We start from the raw sequence: 8,532 nt of genomic DNA, 5'->3' as shown, positions 1-8,532 counted from the left end.
AGTACGCTTACGTTTAGGCACTGACGTTGGGTGTGATAGATTTATTTGGGTTTGCAAGGGAATTATACTATTGAAATATTTCAGAACGTGCCCAACGGTGCTCCTTCTATTTGCGTGACAAGCTTTCATTGTTGTTTTCATTGAGGTATTACTCAGGGAACAATGTTAAACATCATTTTTGTACATGGTATTGTAACTAATCTTATATGTGCTTCATTTGGATTTGGGATAAGTGTTTGAACTATGGCTCGGGATTTCCACTGTGGCGTGCTTCTATTGTGACATAATCATACGTATTTTTGTGGTGCGAAATAGTGGAAACGTGTGAGCATAGTTGGAGCATATACCCTATATAATTTTAAAATCAGCTAGGAAACTAACTTCAAAATGAAGCATTTTAGTCACATGAAGGTGCTACCTGTGCTACGAACTAAGATATAATAAATAGGTATAGGCCAAAATCAAAAGTATTTGAAACACGTTTAATTTTAGATTACAAGCACAAGTGTATGTACTTAATAAAGCATAGATTATGATTGATTCGGTGAATTAGAGCTTTTAATAATTTATTAAATTAGACTAATGAGATATCATAATCATCAAATGAACTTAAATAAGAAACTTCAGAAACGACACCAATTCAATTTAAGGTTTGAAAAGGTTTTTAAGGACATAACTTGGCTTACCTTAACAATCAGGCTAAGGCCTTTGATATCCTCTGCTGTCCGAAGAAGTCGGCTCCACTCTATTCAATCTCTGGCCTCACGTCGCCAGCGTCGTAGTCGTCCAATGTGAACGATTGATGGTTCTCCCAGCAGCTGGTGCAATTCGTGATTCATTCGCTTCCTTCTCGTTCCGTCATCTATCTGCACTCCACCGGTCAGGTTTCGTAGCATTAGAGGACCACCGATCTAATCAGCGTCTTGTAGATAGTCAACTTCGTGCGGTGATGAAAATTATTTGACTGGAGCTTTCTCCGGAGTCCAAAGTGGGCACGATTCCTTGCCATAATGTGGTTTTGAATTTCTCTGCTGGTACCATTTTTGGCGGTCACCAGTGAGCCCAAATAAACAATCTCGGCGACCACCTAGGGGTGGGAGGCGAACATTGTCTTGCCTAGAACCTCTTCGTCTCATGTATTTCGTCTTCGATGCGTTGATGACAAGTCGCATAGTTTCGGCTTTCAGATTTAAATAGAAAAATAATTCCCCACATTTTAAGACCATCGTCGGTGGGCAACCCTAGTCTTGTCATTATCAACAAGGCGTAAAACGTAACAAAGACTAGGAGGTAGATCTTATCCACCAAATGATAGCTAGCATACCCTTCATTGACCACTTCATGAAGGTGAGCATCTACGAACAGTTTCAGGTCCAGTACTTCTTTTTTTATGTTGGAGGAGTACTTACTTCATCTACACAGCAAAACATAAATTTTAATATTACATCCAAGAGGATTTACTTAAATTATGTCGAAAATCTCATGTAGTTTTTATGGCCACAAAAATAAACAAATGCTGTAAAAGCAGCGTAATGTAAGTTCATGCACTGTATTAATGGTAATTTTGTCCTTTTTGGCAAGTAATTCTACACCATATTTTCGACATGATTGAAGTGCATCCACATTGATGTGATATCAAAATTAATGTTTTGCTGTGTAAAGTCTTTTGGCAGTAAAATTATGTTTTTGGTTATATCCCTTAAATTGAGGACTTTAAGTTTTGAGATTTTTACTGATGATTCTACCAATTTTGTCTGAAATGTTTGCTTATATACAAACTGAAAATAACAAAAACAAACAAAAACGAAAGAATTGATGTAGGGGAGAACAGTACATAACGCACCCCCGGGGTAAGACGCACTTTTTCATTTTATTTTGAGTTTTTCTTGGAATTTTAAATCCAATTCTAGGATTTATCATGCAGGATTTTGAGTTCAGATACTATGCTAGAAGTGCTGCTTGATAAGACAACAAAAAAGTTACTTAAAAGCCATGAAAAACACAAATGAAAGTCAGCTGGTGCGTTCTGCCCAGGGGGTGCGTTCTATACCATTCTCCCCTACAGTTCGGTTTTGCCCAAATAAATCCATCAGTGACTTTACCTACAACAATCGTGCTAAGTGAATGAATCACCATTCTGCGTTGCCTCTTTCACACTAGCACATTCCAAATGAAACCACCAGTATCATAAGCGGCCCGATGCGAAGCATTGGTTCACTTTTGGACTAGTGGCGGCGCTTTACCATTCTGTCATCGTCATCGTCGTCGTCCAATTCGAATTCGACTGGCCGGCACAGTCCTTCCCTGCCTTACCTGTATCCACTAAAGAGCTCCTCAATCAGCCTACATGCACTGGTTGTGCAGGTCACTACCGTATGAGCGGAGCTAAAGCGAGAGAGAGAGAGAAAAAAAAAGAACGTCTCGTCGTCGGAAGAGCGATGTGGAATGAATTAAGAAAAATAACAACATTGGAATATAACACACAGACAAATGCGGCAGAATCAGAGGAATATGTATATCGTAGGTGATTTTTTGACTTTTAAGAGCAATATTATGAACATACGAATTGAGAGCTACGAACGCTGGAAGGTTGTTGCCGAGCATTTTGGCACAAATTGAAGTTTTGATCATCCGATTTGATGGGGATTTAAATGTGTGGGCAAGTGATGAACCTCTTCTCATATTATTAGTTACATAATTTTTGTTCAGGATGTCAACATTATTGTACAAATCCAAAAGACGAGCTCTTTCTGGGAAGTGAGAACACATCAAATAAAAATAAAAAATAAAAACGTACGCTTACAACATTACTTATGGTGTTCTGTTGGTTTATTTTTCGTATCTCTTTTTTCACCTCCGTTTCGTTGCGTTTCACCTCCAACGACCTACCCGTTCACAGTGCAGTGTGTTTGCTGTTCAAGCCTTTGAGCCATCAAAACTTCGATCATCGGTTTTAAACATTTTTGGTATCTTTCGTGTTTCCCTCCTCCTTGGCTGCTGCAGCTCTTCATGAACCTGCAACATTCATTTCCTTGCCTTGGCAGCTATACCATACCTACCTAGTCGATCGAGGCTACAGGATACTGCTTGCTGTTTGAACATGTGAAATGCTTGGTATAAATGACGCATGTGTGGACCCTACACGATTACTTTTATCGATAATAATAGTATTATCAATACACACTAAGATTTTCTTTCCGTGTTCGGTAAATTTTACCGAAATCAGAACAGCTGAACGTTCGGTAAAACTTTTACCTTCATTTTAAAGGCTATTGAATTTGAAAATAATTTCAATACATGTTCTACCTTGTTTAAATGATCAAATCTTGTCATTTGAGTGGAGATTTAGTTTCAAAGTAGCTTAAAAGCAATTGAATTGAATTGCATAAATTTTACCGAAAAGTTCAGATGTTCAGATTTCGGTAAAAATTACCGAAGTGTGTACATTCTATATATAAGTTCTGATTCATTTCATGAAATTTTGCAAATATTGTATACAAAAGACATTCCCCCGTTCCAGTCAAGCTATGGTATAAACCGCGTTTGTTGCAAACAAACTTTTAAACAATTTTGTCTTGGTTGCTTGCCGTTACTGATCACCCATTTTTATGTTTTATTTTTTAGTTCGTTATTTGTTCCAAATGCAGGTGCTCCAGCTACTACAGTTACTTGCCAGCCTTATTTTTATGATACAGGGGTACCTGGGGTAACATGCACCATTGGAGCAAGATGCATTTTAAGCCTACAATACATTTTTACAACAAAGTAGTTACCCTACAACAGTGGTTCCCAATCTTTTCAGCGCCGTGTCCCCTTTTGTGAACGATTGTGTGCTCCGCAGCCCCCTGGAAAGTACCTTGTATAAATTATGCTGAGATGAATGAAAACCATTGATTTGATTTGTGAGTTATTCGTTTTATTTCAAAATACTATGTTAACAACAGCCAACAACTCGTTCAGTGCGATTGTCGTAGATCTCAAATCTAGTTAATCATGCCAATCTCATAGCTTCGTCAACGTTCAATCTGTTTCTTGTCATTGTTTTAACATGGAGAAGAGTTGAAAATCCTCTCTGGTACATACGTACGAAGATGCAAATGGGACAAGGATCTCCAATGTCTGCTAGGAGACATGGCACACCAGAACCACTGGTTAAAATCTTTTTCACGGAACAAGTCATGATATGAGGAATCATTTTTAAGGTCCAAATATTCATCCTGTGTTTCATCAAGACTTCCACATCCATTGAGGACGAATCATCTTCTTGTATCAGCTCAGGGAAACATAGCTCACATTGATAATCCAGTGAGTGAAAATGAGCTATAATTTCTGATTAAAGATCCGAATTTAGCTCGTTCGCTTTTTTTTAGTCATACTTCAGAGTCTATGGATGGCAAAATTTTCCAAACTAACCTTTCGGAGTTTTGCTTGAATGCTTGAAAATCGTCTTGGAAGTGAATTAGATGGGTTTTTCATAGCCCTCTGAGATGAACTAGCCATCGGCTAAAAATCTCATTAAAAAAGTATTACAAACAAGTTTACTGGCCCCGTAGTTTCAAGTCCCGCGAATTTTGATGCAAAAAAATTTATTGAACAAGCGAAACGCTTATGTCAACCTTCCACACTATAATTAGCAATGAAATAATTTTTCCCTTGAACTTCCAAGAACATTTCGATATCGTCCTTCAATTTAAAAGCACGGTTGAGAACATTGCCTTTGGACAACCAGCACACAACAGCGTAGAAAAGAAAAACCACGTGAGCTGAATTAATTTGCTTGTAGAGTTCCTTGAATAAACGAGTATTCAAAGCTCCAGATTTGACATAGTTAACAATTTTGATGACAGAATCAAGTTCTTTTAACATTAGTTCCGGCAGAGTCTTGCTCTTAATGACAAGGGCATATCGAACACCGTATGGAGCAAGCTCTATAATCTCTTTCTGAAATCTTGATTTGTTACCAAGCATTGCTGAGCGCCATCGGTGTTAACTTCACTTACTTTTTGTAAGCCACCCGATTCAAAAACTGTTTTGATTTTAGCAATGATATTGTCACTTTTGGCATATTTTTTAGACCAAACAACCAGACCCTCGCGGCCCCCTGTCAGCCGTGGACCACTGGTTGGGAAACCCTGCCCTACAAGATAAATCTTTGTATGCTTTGGACACCGTATCAATTTTGCAGCTCTGTGTATGTAAATAAAAACAGATGTGTACGTAAATACAGCTCAGCTAATGTAAATAAAATGAAAGACCAGATTGCATTGGATATAGTTTAATTTTGTCATCTGTACTGTTATTTTTTTTAACATTTTAAACATTATTAAGCGTCAGAGAAAGATATTACCCATTTGTTTGAGAATAGAGCTACATATTTTTGTAAAATACCGATATGTTTTAATACGTATTTCTATTTCATGATCAAAAACATTTTCTTTATACATTCGGAGCAAAATGCACTCTTAAATTCGGGACAATATGATCTTTTAGTAAACAAGCTTTGTTAACGTTCTATTCTTTCTTCAGAAGTGGTCCTCAACATTCCGAGGTCTATTAAGCAGTCATGGACCTTTGAACAACTACGATCGGAACTGGAGGCAGTCCAAAACGAAGACGTTCTTCTGCAAGGATAGTAATAAGCGTTGCCGGTTTTTGCAAATCCCGCCAGATAAATTTCATGGCTGTCGAACATTTTTCAGACGGATCAAGAGCCGAGGGGGGCAACATATCTAAATTTCAATTCTAGATGCTCGAAAAATATAACACTAGCGAATCAATCTACGAAAAATCTTCTTTTGTTTCTCGCATCTACTTGCATCATACATCATACATCATATTTTTGTAGGAAATCTTCAGAATCGTCATCAATATTCTTTCTATCTACTTAACGTGCGCGCAACTAACCACAGCACCCGTAACGTGGGTAGATCACCTTTTCGTGGTACGTTACGGGATGTGAGATCTACCACCGATTCCTAGTCCTAACTACCTCAAACTAGGAGAACAGGATTTTTCAGTAACCAAATAAACACATCTTAGTTCTTGTTACTTTTTATGCTTTGTTGATAGTGGCAAGACTCGGCTTTGTCCACCGAGGATGATCTTTAAACAAGGAAAAAAATGAGTTGGTTAGTCTTCATCTATATGATTCCTAATCATCTATTCATTGTTCCCTAGTTTGAAGTGGTTAAGACTAGGATTCTGATGCATGGTCATTATCAATGTCATTCCTTAATTTTGTTGCAAAGGAATCCAATTTCGACTGACAAAGGGGTGCGCTTTTGGAGGGTGTTTCAACACTCCGAAGGGTATAAAGAGCGGGACCTTTCAATTAGAGTAGGATCCTTGCGATAAATGCAAGAATGTACTGTAACTGTAAAATAAAATCTAATACTTCATAATTTCTCAATAGTGATGGAGTAATACGGCATGCACTAAACTACCCAATTGCTTTGAGTGGTGTTTTGCATTAAAATCACCAATAAATGAAGAATTATGACCTATGACGGGTAAGCTTCTGAAAGTCACCCTTGAGAAAATTATTTTGCTGGTCTACGCATTGGAATGGCAAATAGGCAGCTCTAAACGTAAGTTGTCCAAATTTTGTTTCAACAGGAACTCCCAAAGTTTTAAAAACTTTGGTTTCAAATGGAGAACGAATTTTATGTTTGATTCGTCTATGCACAATGATGGCAACGCCACCACAGGCTCCATCAAAACGATCATTTCAATAAATGAAATAATTTGCGTCCCTTTTAACCTTATGGTCAGGTTTAAGAAACGTTTGCACGTTATGAACGCTCAAAAAGTTTAATAGCTCGTATTCATTATCTTTAAGAGATCAAGCATTCCACTTCAAAATATTTAATGGTATAAAATTCATTATTGAATTTCAAAGTAATGACGTAAATTAAGCGTTTAAAATTAGCAAATTTTACCCCAGTTTGAATAGCATCAAAAATGGAGTTAGTTTTGAGCATATCAGTAATCACGTCGTTCAATGATTTCTGTAAAAATTCAATTTTAGGAGCAGTAATGCTATCTTAATTTCGATTTCTACCAGCTGCAATAGCTGCACAGGTAGCTCCATTTATTTGCTGCACATTATAGATGAATTATGTGAAGCTTGTGAGCTATTTGTACTTACGGGTACGAATGTAGATTTTTTTTTTTCGGGAACATTGAGCGTTTCCTACCTGTCGCTTGGAACGAAATTGTAAGATCGCTTTGCAAGTCTTACATTCCCAATAATTGGATTTGTGGTTTTCACCATAATTTTAACATTTAATTTTTTCGGATTTATGCGTGAGAGAATCACCACAATTAATGAATTGAACTGACATGTAACATTTTTTCTTCCGTGACACCATCCCTGGCACTTACGCCATTGGGTGAGGTTTTGGAAGTTCCCTCCAGTTTCCTTGCAATGTTCCCACTTCACTTGGACATGGAGCATAAGGCTAAGCCTTAGGATTGTTTTGTTCACTAGACTTGAAGTGAACTAAATAAAAATTATTAGAAATCCAGTTTCGCGAATGACAGGACGAGATTTCCTTTTCATTTTGATTACTTAGACTAGCTCAACTCCAAGTAAGTTTGTCAATTAATCTTTGATTCGATCCATGGAATCACCACTGGGAAGATCTCTCAAGACAATCTTGAACAGACGTTCAGTTTTGGCGCCGTAAATGAAAAAAAAAATTTGTTGCTTCTCAGTAAGATACTTGAGAAGACGTTTGAATCCGTCCAAGGTTTCAGCCAACACACGGCATTCATCCCGACAACCAATTTGCAGTGAACACTTGAATTTCACGAAGTTCAAAAGTTCCGTGCGAAGAGCATGGAAAGCGGAAGTGGTTATCACAATAGGGGGAATCTTTTCCTTCTTGGCATTAAGCCGGAAAAGTTTACTAGAATTTTTCCTGGATGATGGATCATTCTCATCATCCGTGAGCGAATCAAATTGATTGCTCAAATTAATTTTATCATAAGGGGGATCAAGAGATTGCTCTTTTCTTTTGCGTTTGGGTGCCATGGTGGCAGTAAAACGTTTCTACAAATCGACTTCCAAGCAGATTACTATAAGAATTCTAAGGATCGAAGAGGAATTTTCCAAATCTATATCGGGTAGGGTCCAAACAAGGATCGAAGAGCAATAAGAATCGAGCAAGGTAGTTAATTTTCAGGCAGGCTTGCAATTGCTCAATACAGCTAAAATGCTATTATTCGGTATAATGAAACAAAGGGATACTATAATGATAATTTTTATTTGTAAGATGCAAGAAGAGGTGGTAAAGTTTGTATATGGCATATAAAATTTGTCAAATTGTATAGTATGAATATAACATTTTGAGCTGCCGGCCTCACCTCCGACCACTGGGCCGTAGTTGATGAATATCAATTACTTTTACTTTTGATTTACGGTTTAGTGACTTTGCAGTCAATTTAATTGTTTATGGGAAGTTTGAACATACTGAGAGGTAAGCACATATCATCAGTAAGAGACGTGTGTGTGAGAAAATTTGCGAAAAA

Source organism: Ochlerotatus camptorhynchus, unplaced genomic scaffold (genome assembly GCF_037179485.1).
Source record: "Ochlerotatus camptorhynchus isolate MF236.1 unplaced genomic scaffold, CSIRO-AGI_Acam_v1.1 ptg000033l, whole genome shotgun sequence".
Lineage (NCBI taxonomy): Eukaryota > Metazoa > Arthropoda > Insecta > Diptera > Culicidae > Ochlerotatus > Ochlerotatus camptorhynchus.
This window is presented reverse-complemented; position numbering follows the sequence as displayed.